General features: G+C 51.6%; 1 protein-coding gene across 1 annotated transcript in view; it reads right to left on the bottom strand.

Annotated features, from left to right (window-relative positions):
• LOC122380193 (formin-like protein 20) overlaps nt 1-16,659 on the bottom strand; it is a 40,999-nt gene extending 24,340 nt beyond the window's left edge. The window contains exon 1 of the mRNA XM_043363149.1: nt 16,414-16,659. The gene's annotated coding sequence lies outside the window, so the exon portion shown is untranslated. The remainder of the gene's footprint in view (nt 1-16,413) is intronic.
• Nucleotides 16,660-16,732: the final 73 nt, after the last annotated feature.

Below are 16,732 nucleotides of genomic sequence, written 5' to 3'. Positions count from 1 at the left end.
CTCAGCGCATTGACGCCCATGATTGCGATGCCGCCCCCGCCTAGCAGTGCGGTGCCGCCCCCAGCGTACGCGTTTTTTTTTTAATTGAACCTGCTGGGGGTGTTTGAACACTGACTTCTAACTCAGCTAGTGGGTCACGTCGAGACACGCAGAAGGCAGCGTTCGAAATAGTGTCAAAAACGATTGCAAAACTATTTCATTTTTAACCCTCACCGGCACAGGGGTGTTTTAATTTGACATTAAAACTGGGGGTTGATGCAGCTCCTTCTAAGGTGTTTCGCGAATAACTCGCGTAAAAAGCGGCCGTCACGTCAAAACGGTCGGAAAACCGTTTTGACGTGAGGTCCTCTGGCTCAAAGAAATTTTAAGCTATCAACCTCAAAATCGGTTCAATGGTAGTCCCAGGCAAGGCCTCCAAAATAATGCACATTTCATTGGGCTATGGATCCTCCAATTCTGCCCCAAGGCAACGCACGAGCGCTGCTGGCATCTAGTTTAATACACAGTGGCCTATGGAGAATGGCACGCGGAATTGAAGGTCAGTGTTTTATTGCTTCGTACATGCGAATGGAGGTATTTGAGTGGCATTTGACACTATTTTCGAAATCTACAGTGAATTTCTGATCGACTCATGTATATATTTTTATGAATTTGACAGTATTAGTGCTACATAGTCGGTGTTTTATGTTGGTGTTGTTTCTCTCGACCTTTGTCTTGGACTTTGATCATATCTTTTCTCGAAAATGCTTGCCATAACCAGGTCTAAACTATATCTGTATAAAGGGAATATGTGTTGAATATGAGGAGAAAGTAGTAATGACCATTCTGCCTATCAAACTGCCAGAAGGTGTGCTTGTAATGTGATTGAAACTGCAGTACGGGTTGCAGATGTGGGTTTGACATCAGCATTGTTGTTGTACCCCGCTTGCTCTAATAAAATGGCAACATGGGGTTATGTACACACTATTGCACAGCCTGGTATCAAGCTGGTTGATATGTGGAGGATAATGAAAGCATAAAAACCTTTCTTAAGTGAATAGGAGCGTTGCGTCTTGTGACTTGTCAAGTCATTTTAAATCAAATGATTGTGATTGTAACTTTTACTTCAATTATTATTGCAAGTTTTGACCTTTTTAACCCTCGCCCGCACATGGGGGGGGGGGGGGGGTTGCCACCCCCCCCCCCCAGGTAGTCTTTCTGCTCTGCACTCCACATTTTTAGAGCTAGAAGGCTGATTTTTCGTATAGCTGCTCCTCTATCCTTTCTTGATGTCCACTGAAAATTTCAAGTTTCTGTGATTTTTGGTTTCGGAGATATGACCTTGTTTTTCAGGTCATGTCATGACCCAAATGGCCAATTCTCAACATCTTGCGTTTGCCATGGGCCTTATGAGCTTTTGACACCCTGATTTCGGCCTTTTTTGCCAGTCTTACCTCCTACCTATCATGGAACATGTTGTTCGATGATGTACAGGGGTCAAGGTCAGGGTCAAGGTCAACCTAGGTCACCTAAGATAATTGCGTTTTAGGCAAGCTGAATTTACTTTTTTTGAAGTTTTTTGACTGCATTTTTGGTAAAAGCTTCTCAGATCATGATTTCATGTAATATGGACCCAAAAACAATCGGTGCACACATCAGTATACACACAGACACACACAGACATACAAACACATTGTGAGATCCGCGCGCGTCACTCACCGAGCAAAGACTGGCCGCCAGCGGGCGGCGCCCCGCGACCTCCGAGGCGCAGGTCACGTGACGGCGGCCGCCATAGGCGGAGGCAGGCTCTCAAGCCTGGAAGGCTGGAGCTCGCCTCTCACACCTTCCCCTCCTCGTAGATTTTCCTCTTTCCGTCCTCTTCCTCCCCCCCCCCCCGGAGCCGCCGGTCTTACTGCGTCCACTGGCCCTCCGGCCATCTGGACGCCGGCTTGCGTTGCCGGCTGCCCCGACGGGGAGGTGGGACACCAGATGCTGCCTCGGCTTCCTCGTCCGATTCGTCCGACGCTGACGACGATAGCTCCGTCCTCTCCTCGTCCAGTGACGGGGAGGAGTCGCTTGACTCGTCTGACGGGTCGCGCTGTCCATCTTCTCGCTCTTCCCCGGCTGGTGCACTGCCTGCCGGCGGCGGCGGCGGAGCCCCCAAACGCTCCCCTCTGTCCTCGAACGGCTTCAATCGATCATGATGCCGAACATATCGCCGTCGGAAGTTATCTGCCTTTTTGATCAAGTAGACGTTGCCCTGACGACACTCAACCACGATGTACGGACCGTCCCAGCGGGGCTGCAGCTTCCCCGGTCGACCCGGCTTTGGAGGACATCGCTGGAACACCAGGTCCCCTTTCTTGTACCGGGCGACGTGCGCATTCCGGCTACTGAGCTCCTGACGCCGCCGTTTCGTCCTCTCTTCCCGTTCCACTACAGTGGCGTGAGCTGCCTTCAGCTCCTTTGTCAGTCGTTCAACCCATGAGTTGGCGTCCGGCGGCCGTCCGGTCGGCTCCACCCTCTCAGCCAGGCGCGGTGTACGGGGCTCACGGCCAAACTGGAGATAGAAAGGCGAATGTCCGGTTGCCCTGTGCTCAGCTGTCATATACTGAAACCGAACCAGCGACAGGTGATCATCCCAGTCACCTACTTTTTCCTGGGCCATTCTTCGGAGCAGCGATCCCAGCGTTTGGTTACACCGCTCTACAGCACCATTGCTCTGTGGGTGAAACGCACTGATTCTCTTCCGGTCAATGCCGACCGCTCGTGCCAGTGTCAGAAAGTACTGGTTGTCGAATTCCAGACCACGATCAGTCAGCAGAGATTCAGGCAGCCCGTGTCTATAGAAAACATTCTCAACCAGCGCTTCAGCCACCGTTTTGGCGGATTTATCAGGAATCGCGACTAACTCAACCCCTTTAGTGAGCAGATCCAGTGCCACAAGAATAAACCGATTACCTCGGGCGGTGGGTGTGACGCCGATCGGTCCCATCAGGTCCAATGACACGTGCTGCCAGGCCTCGGTTGGCTGGGTTGTTGCCGACAGCGGAGCGCGGTACCTTCGGTGGGGGTCGTTGGCCTTAGCGCACGTAACGCAGCTGCGGCAGTAGTGCTTCACGTCTTCCTTCATCGTTAGCCAGCCGTAACCAGCCTGTCGTAGCAGCACCCCAGTCCTTTTCGCTCCGAAGTGTCCAGCATCATCATGCTTAAGACGAAGAGCCAGCGAAATGAACTTTTCAGGAACAATAAGCATTTCCTTCTGCTTCCTCGTAGCCACCAACAGGCCGCTTCCCGGTTCGATTTTCGGTTCCCAGCCCAATTTCCTCCACTTCACCGTCTCTGGTCCATTGGTGCGCTTTAGCCTGATCTCACTGTACAGCTTCTTCAAACACAAGTCCTCTTGTTGAGCCGAGACCATGTCGACTTCGTTCACCATGCTCAGAGTTCGTGGTTCATGTTCCTGTGTGACACAGACACGTAATCTGGATATGGCATCAGCATGTGAGTTACTTGCCCCTCTGCGATATTCCACGTCAAAATCGAACTCTTGAATTTCTTCAAGCCACCGAGCGTAGCGGCCTCGAGGATCTCTTGTGTTATGTAGCCACGTCAAGCTTCGATTGTCTGTAAACCATTTGAACTTTTTTCCAAGGAGGTACGGTCGGAATTTCCGCAACGCAACCACGAAAGCAAAGGCCTCTTTATCACGAATGTGCCAGTTCTTCTCGTTGTCAGTAAACGCTTTCGATGCAAAGCCGACTGGTCTGTCCCTACCCAAATCGTCTCTCTGAGAAAGAACACATCCCAAGCCTGTATCCGAGGCGTCTGTACTGACCTCAAACTCCTTCTGCATGTTCGGGAACTGTAGAGTGGTGGTCTCGCTGAGGGCCCTCTTCAAGCCTTCAAATGCCGCTTCGCGCTCGGCATCCCATGTAAACTTCGCCTTTCCCGAAATCCTGTGCAGCGGCGCTGCTACCCGTTGAAGGTCAGGGACGAAGTCGTTATAGTAAGCACAGAGACCGAGGAATGAGCGCAACTCCTTCGTGGACGTAGGTCTGGGCCAGGATCTGATTACCGCCACCTTTTCCGGGTCCGGCTCCACTCCATCACCAACCAGATGCCCGAGGAAACGGAGCTTCCGCCGACAGGCAACCACCTTCTTACTTTTCACCGTCAACCCAGCCTGCTTCAGTCGTTCCAGCACCGCTTCCAACAGCGACAGGTGCTCCTGAAAAGATTTGCCACCGATAATGATATCGTCCAGATAGGCCGTCACTCCGTTACCCAACAGACCCCGCAGTGCATCAGCAATGAGCCTTGTGAAGCAGCTCGGCGCATTCTTCAATCCATATGGCATGACTAGAAATTCCCAGTGGTCTGTTTCCGTGCAGAATGCAGTCTTTTTACGATCTTCCGGTACGATGGGAACCTGCCAATACGCTGAATTCAGATCCAGAGTTGTGTACAATCTTGAACCGGCTAGGCTGTCCAAACATTCGCGTACTGTTGGGAGGTATGCCACTTCTGTTGCCGTTTTTGCATTGAGAGCGCGATAGTCGATGGCAAACCGATAATTGCCGTCACCCTTTTTTACCAGTAGCAGTGGAGCTGACCAAGGCGAGTTGGACTTCTGAATGACACCCTGCCGTTCCATTTTCCGTATCTGAATCGCAACTTCTTCACGCAAATGGTATGGAGTGCGCCGGGCTGGAACAGCGACAGGCGGACAGTCCCCTGTCACAATCCTGAATTCCCTGAGATGTGTCTTGCCCAGTTCGTCATCGTTATTTGCAAACGTGTCTCGATATCTGCTGAACAGCTTCTCAACACTTCTCTTCTCTTGTTCGTTTATCTCCGCGCTGCTAAGGTCAACTTGCGCTGGTCCGGGTCGACAGGCCCTCAGACTCTGCTCACCCTCGGTCACCTGGATAGCTGTGACTTCCCCCAGCGTCATGTTACCGTATAGGCGAACTGACTGATTACCACGGTTTGATACCAACAGAGGCATTCTGTTCATAGGACCGGACCGAACTACTGTGGGCGGTAGCGTTACTCCCAAACGCAGGCTGCTTGCAGCGTCTGGTTCAAAGACAACGTCCCGCTCATTCGCGCCGAAGTCCACGGCACTGACCTCCACCACCCGCTCAGAGTGCGGCTCCAGAAGGCAGTCGTGTCCCAGACGCACCTGCACAGAGTGCACCGGCGCTCCACTGGCGCGCGCCTCCAACGGCAGCCGGTGGCCTGCAAGCTCCAACACACGAGCCTCAAAATCAACTGAAAACTGCCCGAACTTCTGAAGTACATCATTTCCCAAAATACCAGGAGCTGACAAATCCTCGACAACCCACACCTTAATGCCGTGCCGAATCAGTCCTGGTCCTAACATTACGTCAGTCCATAACGCACCCAGACACACCAGCGGCGAGCCGTTGGCGGCCACGAGTCTAACATCAGCGGGTTCGTGGTGCATCGCCTGAATCCCCGGCAGGGAGGCTGACACACAAGTGGCTGACGCGCCCGTGTCCACCATCCACGTGCAGTCCAGCTTCCCAATTTTTCCCCGTACGTGTAGCGTGTTCGACGTCCTTAGGGGAGCTTCCATTGTCCCAGAGGCCGCCGCTCGCTCCGTGGCAGCGACCCTTCTCAGTTTAAATATGTTGTAGAGCACTGGTAGCGGGTGTGCCCGAATTCGCCACACGCCCAGCATACCAGGGGCGCTGGCCGTCCGCGGCCCCTTGCCAGAGGCGCGCGCGTGCACCACCTTTGCACGTGACCTGGCTCGCCACACGTCCAGCACGTGACTCCCCGTGCGTCAGTGTCACATCCCCTCCCCGCTCCGCCGGGGCCGCCCTCCCAGGTCCCGACCCTGTGCGCACCACTGCGCCCAGCCGCTGTCCAGACAGGGGCGGCCGGCGGCGCCCCGAGCGGGACACGTGACCCACGCCGGGCCGCTCCACCGCGACCCGGCTCAGCGCCGCCGCCGCGTCCGAGCACCGGCACAGCCGCGCGGCCCCGACCAGCATCGACGAAGCGCATGGCGTTGACAGCCTCTGTCAGGGTTTGCACCTCTGAGCGAAGCGCAGCAATCTGGTCCGGCTTCCCAGACTGCTCGGCAACCTGACAAACGTCCGCTTTTCCATTCCGCAGCCCCATAGCCTCCTCAATTGCCCTCTCATGGGTTGGCAAATCTTGGATATTAGCGTCTGGGAACTGTAGACGGAGCTGCCCAGCCACCCCGCTATCAATACCCGACAGGAACGTCGACTTAATCAGAGCCATCCCCACTGCCGAATTCTCATCGGTGTTGGACTGACCTGGGCTCGATGCATAGGCAGATTGAAACAGTACTCGAAGCGCTGAGAGAAACATGCCGTACGTCTCACCGTCCCGCTTCCGTCTGGTCAGGAACTGCCGCTGGCTCTGTTGGGTTGTGTCGCCGAACTCTCTCAGCAGGGCCGCCTTCAGATTCGTCACAGAGCTCTTGTCCGTATCGCTGAGCGAGTCGATGACGCTGATGCGATGACCGAGTCCCAGAAGAGTCTTCCCGTTGGTCTTCTTTTCATCCCCCAACAGCGCATAGGCATCCACGCGCCGCAAATAATCCTGTATCGTCTCTCCTTCCCCCCACACCAGCTTGTCCGAGCCTCGTTCCGCCATAATCAATGTCCACACTCCACACAGTGCGTCTGTTCACCGAGTACGCACGTCCAATCACCGGCGATGCACCGTTCACTACGCTGCCACCAGTGTGAGATCCTCGCGCGTCACTCACCGAGCAAAGACTGGCCGCCAGCGGGCGGCGCCCCGCGACCTCCGAGGCGCAGGTCACGTGACGGCGGCCGCCATAGGCGGAGGCAGGCTCTCAAGCCTGGAAGGCTGGAGCTCGCCTCTCACAACATAATTGACCTTGACCTAACTTGACCTGAAATGACCTCAGCAGCAAAATTCTGGTCGGGTAGTGTGACAAAGAGGTTCTAGCTGGCTTGGCACCAGAAAACAGCATCGTCATCGGTATTTGATAAGCAGCACACTTGATATCCAACGGTGACCCAAAACAGCAACATTTTTTAGTTTGACCTGACCTGGAAGGTCAATGACTGACCTGAGAAGGTAAAACTGGGTATCATTGGATTCGTCTCTTCCCAAAGAATCTTTTTGGTCTTTACTGCTAAGCTCTATCTCCAACAGGAACGAAATGGCGCGGGGGGGGGGGTGGCAACCACCCCCCCCCCATGTGCGTTCTAGGATGGGAAAATGGCATGTGCGGGCGAGGGTTAATCATCAAGTTTTATGTGTACCAATTTCATATCCCTGTGTAATGTCTGTGCGGCTTTGTGCAGTGCGCGTGTCTTGAAACAAACCAACCAATTTATTTTGTACCTTTTTGTACTTCATGTATGTCAAAATGTATGTCAAAGGACAAAAATGTCATGTCTATTATCATTGACACTACTACAGCTAACTTTGCCTGTATTCCTATCTTTCAGAGGCATTCAATTCAATCTGCTTTCCAGTGCAGTACCCAGGAGGCTGCAACTGAAACTCGCACAAAGGCAATCAAGTGTCACTTCATCAGCCTGCAGCAACAGCCCATCTGTAATCAAGATATGGATGAAGTGGCATAGAAGAACAACCAGTTCAAACATGAAAAGATGTATTTTGTTTTGGACTATTTCTTAGCATAACAGAACAGCACACTTGCTGCTTTTTATGTTTGCCCTGTGTGCAGTTTTGAATAATTTTAACTATGAAATGCTTTTGCCAACTCTTCTCTTTACATAAGCTTTCTTTGTCATGCATGTGTAATTTTGAGTTTACATGCATGATGTAGGCATAGGTATTTCCCTTGGCTTCATAAAACTACTTTGCAAGCTTTTGTTATGGACATTGGTGCTTCCTCAGATGTGTCCAGTAGTTGATGAAGGGAGAAGAGGAGTAGGACAGCTGATAGCTATTACCAAAAATATGTGCTTGTCTGCACTTCGGGCTGTTCCATCATATGCAACCTCTATTTACTTTGAGTTAAAAACACCTCATCTTTTGATTCTTTCCTGTGTGGCCATTGTTTCCGTGGTGCTATAAACGTCAAGTTTGAAGTTGGTATCCAAGTGAGCAAAATGTGCATTATTTCAGTCCGTCTTGAATCATTCGTCTTGAATTATATCTGTAGCCGCCGACGACCTCAGTGCCCCGGATCTCGCGCCGACCGGTAGTGAAACGCGCTCTCCGCCTGTGCTGACCATATATTGCTCGTAGAGCAGCAAACAGAACGGAACAAAGCGTAGCGGTTTCTGGAATCGAAACAAAGGAAACTTAACATATGACCAAATGCACACCAACCAAACGAATACGCAGACACAACAAAGCAAAGAAAACAAAATCGGCAAACAATCTCACCAACATGAACTAATTTCCGAGGTCAAAATCGCTCACTCACCTACACGGTGCGCCCTTGTGCTCTCACGTCGAACGGCTGAACCAAGCCAAACACGACCCCAAACCAAACCGATGCGCGGCACGCTAACGCCGCCGCGACAGGCCAACCAAGAATGGGCGCTGCCCCGCCGGCCGCCCCTCCGCTGACCCAGCAGGGTGACGTGGCGGGTCACGTGACCGTAGAGGTCACCGGTCAGTACCAACAAAACGGTACATCGAACAAAACCCAAATAACTTATGACCGCGAAACACAATACAAAACTAAATTACAAACCGATACCTAAAATAAACCAAAAGAAACAAGGCACCAAACCATAAAATAAACATATCAATAAATCGATAACAAATGGGCAACCGAAAACCACACCGCCATCTGTCAAACGCCCAGACAACTAAAAGTTAGCATCGCCAGGCGACAACGGCGCCAACACTGCCCCCGCTCAACCGACAGGGTTGAGGACACCTAACACTCATCACTTAACACTAAACACCGAATAAAACACTTAACTATCACCGCGCCGCGACAACACTCAGTAACTCAGGTCTGAGCCGCAGTCGGCTCCAGACGATCGCAGCCTAGCTCAGGCTCCGGTCAGCAGTCGGCAGCAGGACTATCAGCTTATGCACCGGCCGCGTCAAAACCGTGCCACCAGTTCTCAGGGACACCTTTCTCACCAAACCGTCCTTGCTCGGAAACGTCTGCGTCACCTTGCCCATGCGCCAATGACCTCTCGGCACATCCTCATCTATCAGTAACACAACGTCTCCTTGCTCTACGTTCCTAGACTTAAATACCCACCTCTGGCGCCGCTGTAAGGTCGGCAAGTACTCGCGCCTCCATCTGAGCCAAACTGGTCAGCGAGGTACTGGACCCTTCTCCACTGCTGGGTGGAGAACTGCTCGTCAGCAAACCTACCTGGTATGCCTTCACCCCAGAGCCTAGCTCACCAAGTCTCCAAGTCGAGCTCACCAAACCAAAACAGAGCTCACCAAATCCCTGAGCAGGGCTCACCAAACCAAAACCCTGAGCAGAGCTCACCAAGTCCCTGAGTAGAGCTCACCAAACCAACAGCCGAGCTCACCAAAACCCAGAGTAGAGCTCACCAAAATCCGAACAGAGCTCACCAAACCCGGAATGGCGCCGGAATGGCGTCGTCCCTGCCACAGGACATCAGGCACAGCTTCTAGACAGAGACCTTGCCGTGCAAGGTGACTGGCGAGACGATGCCCAGCGAGTCGAACAAGCACTCACTGTGGACAAGATGCCTCGTCTCGTCACTGGTCTGCGCCCGTCAACAAAGCGGAACCGGAACGTATCATCCTCCACTGACCAAAGCATGCCTAGAGCACGCTCTGGCTTCAACGACTCTACCTGGAGGTCAAGATCCTTCGCGTTGTTGCCCCTGTCCTCACGCGGAATGCTCCGAAGGAACTCTGTGCTGTTACTCGTGAACTTGCGCATGTTAAATGCGCCTGTCTGACATAACTGTCTCAAATCGCTGGCCAAACGAACAGCCTCATCCACTGATGAAGCCGATACCAGTGCATCGTCTACATAGACATTCTGATCAACAATCCTAGCAGCCTCTGGATGCTCGGCCTTACCTTCTTCAGCGCACTGCCTCAGTGCAAACCCTGCGACGCTGGGAGAAGACACCGCGCCAAAGATGTGCGATTTCATGCGGCAGACCACCACGTCACCGCCAACATCGCCGTTCCTGAACCACAGGAAACGCAGCATGTTCGCATCAGCAGCAGGCAGCCGAACCCTGTGGAACATCGACTCCACGTCACACGTGAACGCCACAGGATTCAGGCGGAATCGAAGCAGCACCCCAACAAGTGAGTTGGTGAGGTTGGGTCCCTTGATCAGCAGATCGTTCAGACACAGGCCGTCAGTTTTTGCAGAACAATCAAAAACCACCCTTAGTTTCTTCTTCTCTGGATGCCTAACACCGTGGTGCGGCAAATACCAAACCCTTTCCCCAGTCTCAACCTCAGCATCGGGGACCACCTCAGCGTAGCCCTCATCAAACAGTCGCTGAACAACAGAAACATACTCATCACGAAGATCGGGGTTGCCAGACAAGCGTCGCCTGAGAGGCTCCAAGCGCCTTTTAGCTGTGAAGTAGCTATCCGGCAAGTCACTGACATCACGGAGTGGGAGACCTATCTCAAAATGGCCCATCTCATCCTTCCTCAGCTTAGATTTGACCATGCTCACCCACTCCTTGTCCTCCACGGACAAACTCTCAGTCTCATCAGCTGCGTCCTTGAAATCCTGATCGTACAGCTGAACGAACAGATCAGCCTCAGAGACCTTACCAGGAATGTCGTAACGCGAAACGCCGATCCGGTTCACAGAGTGCTGACCCACAGGATCACGAGCCGACCGATGGGAGGGTCCAATCACGTACCACCCGAGGCGGGTGCGCAGAGCGCACGGCCCGTCGCCCTCAGGCTTCCTCACCTCATCCGGCACCAACAGCTGTGGACAGTTTGCACCAATCAGTAGATCCACCTCACGCAGATCAACATCAGTCTCCGGCAGCTCCACACCACACAGGTGCGGCCAAGCACTCAACTCAACTCTGTCACACACATCCTCAGTGGACACAGGAATGCGGTCAAGAGTGAACACTGGAGGGAGCGAGAACAGACCTTCGCCCTTCACGGGACCAACTCTCACATCCTCCATCACAGATGTGGAAATCTCACTCCCAGATCCACACACAGTGTCAACGGAAATGGTAGTGGACCTTGAGCACATCTCAAGCTGATCAGCCAGACTCTTACTCATGAAAGTTCCAGAGCTGCCACTATCACAAAAGGCAAGAGTTTCCACTGTCTTCCCTGAGGGTGACACAACTCTCACTGGAACCACAGGCATCAGAGTACCTGTCCTCTGACCAGAGTCAGCAGTGACTCCACCGCTGCTAACCTGAACTGAGCTGCTGGGAGCAGCACTGGGTCTCACCTGCTCAGCCTTAGGTGGCTGCTCACCCTGCCTGTGGAGGAGAGTAGCATGCAGACCACCACAGATGCTGCACTTCCTACGCTTCCTGCAGAACCTGGCAGTGTGACCTTCATGCAAGCAACCAAAACACAACCTCTGAGTCTGAATGAACTGCTTCCTCTCATCCATCGGTCTCCATTTCAGCTCCTGACAGTCATCAAGGAAGTGATTACCTCGACAGAACCTGCATCTGTTCTCACCTGATCCTGAGCTTACTGCAGTCGCACTGCACTGCGCCTGCATGCGACCAGAGACCTGTGGCTTTGACCTCTGTGCAGCCTGTTTGCTCTCCGAGGACCTACCAAAAACTGGGTTTCTCTTAACGCGCACTTCCTTGGCCAAAAAATCAACCAAGTCCCTGAACCTCACCATCCTCCCTTCACCTTCCATGATATCATCACTTAACCTCATCCACCTATCCTTCAAGTAGCCAGGCAGTTTGTCAACCACCTCTCTCAAGGTTCTCGGGTGTTCAAGCTCACCTGCAACGTCCAAGTCAGTCATTGCGTGTTTGATTTCAGTCAGGTACAGGGTCAACCTATCTAACTCCTCTACGTCACCTGGAGGGATCCTGCCCCAGTCGTTCAGTCTTTGCACGTATGCATCGACCACCCTGTGTGAGCTGCCATACCTCTGATCTAACAGCTTTCGGGCCTCTGCATAACCACCCTCACTCAGATACATACAGCTCCTAACAATCTGTCTCGGTTTTCCCACAGTCAGCTGCTCAAGGTAGTGCAAGAGCTCGTCATCGTCAGTCGTGCGTGACACAATTCTAGCCTCAAATGACCTGATGAACAGTTTGTACTTCATGACGTTACCATCAAATTTCTCAATCTCAGTAGGAGGCAACAACATCCTCTGCATCTGTGAGTTCAGCACGGATGTCTCATCAGAACGGGGAGATCTCACCTGGTTGTCTGTCTGGATCCTCAATGAGTCAATCACTTCCTCACTTACCTCTCCACTGGGCAACTCAGCCAGCTTTAACTCTATATCTAACTGCTGACGTCTCATCTTAATCCTAAGTTCCTGTTCCTCAAGTTGTTCCATCTCTTTCAAATTCCTCAACTTTGCAATGAGCAACTGAGACGCTTCCGAGCCAGAACCTGACAGATTTTGAGACAAAGTATTGCTATCCAACTGACCTGCTGCCATCCTGACCTGTTCCTGATTTACATCTCCCTTTAACTGAGACATGTCCCTGTCTACACTATCATGCTCATCATCAACAGGCTTGACAACATTCCACAGCCTATCAACAAGCTCCGCCTTTTTACCCAAAGTCGAAAGCCCCCTAGAGCTGAGCTCCTCCACTAACTCTGAAGACTTGAGCTTGGAGAGCTCCTCCCTTGATGCCATTTAGCTACCTTACCCTAATAATGCATCACACAGACTAACAACAACAACACACACTAAACACACAAATGCGTGACACAGTAACACCTTAAAGCTAACCCCAACAGCCCCACTGATGTTCCCCCTGAAGAGCACTCAAATTCCTTACTTGAGCCAAAGTTCACTGATACCACTGTGACTGAGCCAGACTGAGTCCAATCCTGGCACACAGCCAACCCAGGAAGAGCGAGTTGGCGCGAGTCCAAGTCCAAAGTTCAAGGCCAAACTGCCCCCGGTTCAAGGCCAAACTACCCGCGAGCAGTAGGTACTCACAGGTCCAAACTCACAGAGGTGAGTCAAACCAAACCAAACCCACGGTCATACCAAACCAGACCCAGATCACTTACCGACTCTGACTCTGCGCACGTTAGCTCACGCAGAAACTCAGCACGTTGAAACACGCGCAGAGGCCCGGCAGTCGGCACGTGTCGAGCTCTGCTGCAGGGCGAAACACTGTAGCCACTGCAGACCGTAGAAGCTGGTAGAAGCTGCGCGCGTCCGTAGGACAGCGCCGATAGCGCAGCCAGCGCGCGCAGAAACTGCGCGCGTCCAAAGATCCAGCCGGCGCGCAGAAACTGCGCGCTCCCGAAGATCCAGTCGGCGCGCACAGAAGCTGGCGCCGAGCAGCCGAAGACCAGCCAGCGAGCGCAGATGGCTCGCGCAGAAACTGGCGCGTGTAGAAACTGTAGCCGCCGACGACCTCAGTGCCCCGGATCTCGCGCCGACCGGTAGTGAAACGCGCTCTCCGCCTGTGCTGACCATATATTGCTCGTAGAGCAGCAAACAGAACGGAACAAAGCGTAGCGGTTTCTGGAATCGAAACAAAGGAAACTTAACATATGACCAAATGCACACCAACCAAACGAATACGCAGACACAACAAAGCAAAGAAAACAAAATCGGCAAACAATCTCACCAACATGAACTAATTTCCGAGGTCAAAATCGCTCACTCACCTACACGGTGCGCCCTTGTGCTCTCACGTCGAACGGCTGAACCAAGCCAAACACGACCCCAAACCAAACCGATGCGCGGCACGCTAACGCCGCCGCGACAGGCCAACCAAGAATGGGCGCTGCCCCGCCGGCCGCCCCTCCGCTGACCCAGCAGGGTGACGTGGCGGGTCACGTGACCGTAGAGGTCACCGGTCAGTACCAACAAAACGGTACATCGAACAAAACCCAAATAACTTATGACCGCGAAACACAATACAAAACTAAATTACAAACCGATACCTAAAATAAACCAAAAGAAACAAGGCACCAAACCATAAAATAAACATATCAATAAATCGATAACAAATGGGCAACCGAAAACCACACCGCCATCTGTCAAACGCCCAGACAACTAAAAGTTAGCATCGCCAGGCGACAACGGCGCCAACAATATCCCTAACTGACATCCTGTTATTTGTCCTGCAATGTCTGTGCCTGTGTCCGCCCTTACCTCCGTCTCCAGCCTCCAACCAGCCCTGCTGAGCTCTGTCGCCGGCGCGGTGTGTCGCAACGTGCTGTTTCTCCACTCCAGCCGACAGGTGCTAGGAATCGTCCTGTGCCACGCGCCATGCGACACAGCAATTGTAAGCTGCAGGTCACATTCGGACTAATTGGCTCCGCATATGTGCATCCGGCCGAGTGCTAGTCGATATCAGGGACGTTGGTCGGACTGTTGTGGCGGCGTGCATTGTGCTGGTTGAAGTTGTTGTATTTCTGTTAGTGAAAAGCATTAATACATAACCATGGCCGCAGCCCAATGTTATTGTGGATTTCAGAGGGAGTGGCCAGTCAGGAGGGCCCCATGTGGGTATGGATCCAGTGTCCAGTGGGATTGGCTAAGATTTCCGGCGATTGATAAACGCTAAACGCTTCTATGATAGTACACCTAGTCCTATTGAGTTATGAGGGGAGGTGACGTGAGGGACCTGACCTTACTAAACTCTTGTGAAAACACGATACATACGAACGCTAAGAAACCGACAGCCATTCTTACCGCCAAGTATCATCTTTCTGTGAAGGATTTCTTGGCACTGAGTGCTTAGAAATTGCGTTGTTTTTGGACTATGTAGAGGCTCACGAGCGACAACTTAGCTCAACAACCTTACGTACCTTAAATATGCGACTTGTACCAGAAGATCCAGCTTGATCAAAAGATTGGACATGTCAAATTTCAGCTCTTTAGCTCAAAAGAATTTTGAGCTGTCGTAAAAACCGTCAGTGTGGCACCATCGGCACCATATCGCCTCCCCGCGCGGTCGGAAGGTAAAAGTTCGCCGGCTCTAACTAAACAAATAGTCGTCGTATCGCAAATTCATTGACGGCGTTCGAAGCGTCGTTCAATTTACTTTCGAAACATATCCTAACATTAACATTTAACTGCCTAGCGCAATCTCCAACATGCAAAAGTTCCGTGCATTCATCCTCATACAGTGTTAGCGGCCGCCGGCCGCCGGCCGCTGACCCACATTCGCGTCATCAGGGAATGCCGCAACTAATTTATTGTTTCCAACTTTTTTCCCGGAGCGTTCTACCTGGTTTATATAGCCTTGATACTACCAGAGCTGCAGCATGATATTTCACAGTTTATCAGGTGGACATTTAGGTAACAGAGTATCAGTTGCTCCACAGATGCTTAGCTCTGTTATCATCACCTGTACTCTGTAGCACTCCTTACATGGGACAACATGAAGCAAACCAGAGGTTCAAACTTGGGACACTGAGGGCCATAAGCTTCATGAACAGAATGCATGGAACATATATTATCAAAAACTTGACTTTGGAGCTCTTTAGCAAATATCTGAGGTAGAAAGTAGCAACTCAGTCCATGGATCAAATTGAGACCTCAAGGGACAAATTGCAATAGACACCTACTCAGGATCACGATCAAGATCAGAATGCAGTAGCATGATATTTGACATTTACAACTTCTAAGAATCCAGCCTATCTCCCATAAAAAGATCAATGAGAGTGTGATCCCTGGGCCAAGTGACCTTTATGGCCAAGGGATTTTTCATTCAGTTCAAACATGGTTTAGGTACAGACACATACAATAGTTAAGTAAGCAAAGACATTGACAGGTTAATACAGCTGGCACATCGGAGCCTTAGTGTGCCCAGCATGTCCTCACGTTACCTGGCTTCTGTGCGGCCCCTGCCACAAACACGCAAGCCATTACACATGAGAGCTAAATGTGGACGCCTGCACCGGGGCTTGAACCAGGCTCTCACTTCCAGCTAAGCGGCGAATTCTGGCACTTTAATCCACTCGGCCACTGAGGGAACGTGTTGTCTGGTAGCATTATAGGCTGAAAGTTTGGGCATATCCGTAAACCGAGGCCAGTTTTACCAACGGAAAAATAGCTACCTGCCAGAATTTTTGTTTTAAGACTGCTTCACATACAGAGCTTTAACAATAAAGCCCTATCAATTTAAGTGCACGTCACGTTTATGCTCCGTATGTGAAGCGGTCTCTCACCAAAAAGTTCCAGCAGGCGGCCATTTTTCTGTTGGTAACCCTGGCCTCTAAATGATTTTTTTTTCATCTCGACATTGCGTAAGGTGAACGGTAAAAAAGAGCTCCACCTACCTTCAGTTTTGGAGGGCTTCTTGGAATCACCAGATTAACCGCCCATTTGCGATATTCATGTGAAGGACTTGTCAATCATCTTAGTCTTCTGTGAGTGAAAGCTGGATCACAAGCTTTCGTCATTGATTAACATAACAATTAACAACGGTTAACAAGCATAATTGTACGCCCACTTTCTAAAACTATGCTAAGAAATGGATAACCGCAAACGCAAAACGGTACACACCAAATACACAACAGTTGACTGCAGAATAGTAGTGAATAAATACAAACAAATCATACCGATAGGACGAAATATTTCGCTTTTCCCAAATTCTTG

This window comes from Amphibalanus amphitrite, unplaced genomic scaffold (assembly GCF_019059575.1).
Source record: "Amphibalanus amphitrite isolate SeventyFive unplaced genomic scaffold, NRLGWU_Aamphi_draft 000093F_arrow, whole genome shotgun sequence".
Taxonomy (NCBI): Eukaryota; Metazoa; Arthropoda; class Thecostraca; order Balanomorpha; family Balanidae; genus Amphibalanus; species Amphibalanus amphitrite.
The sequence above is the reverse complement of the archived record's forward strand: the minus strand, read 5'-3'. Positions and strand labels throughout refer to the sequence as shown.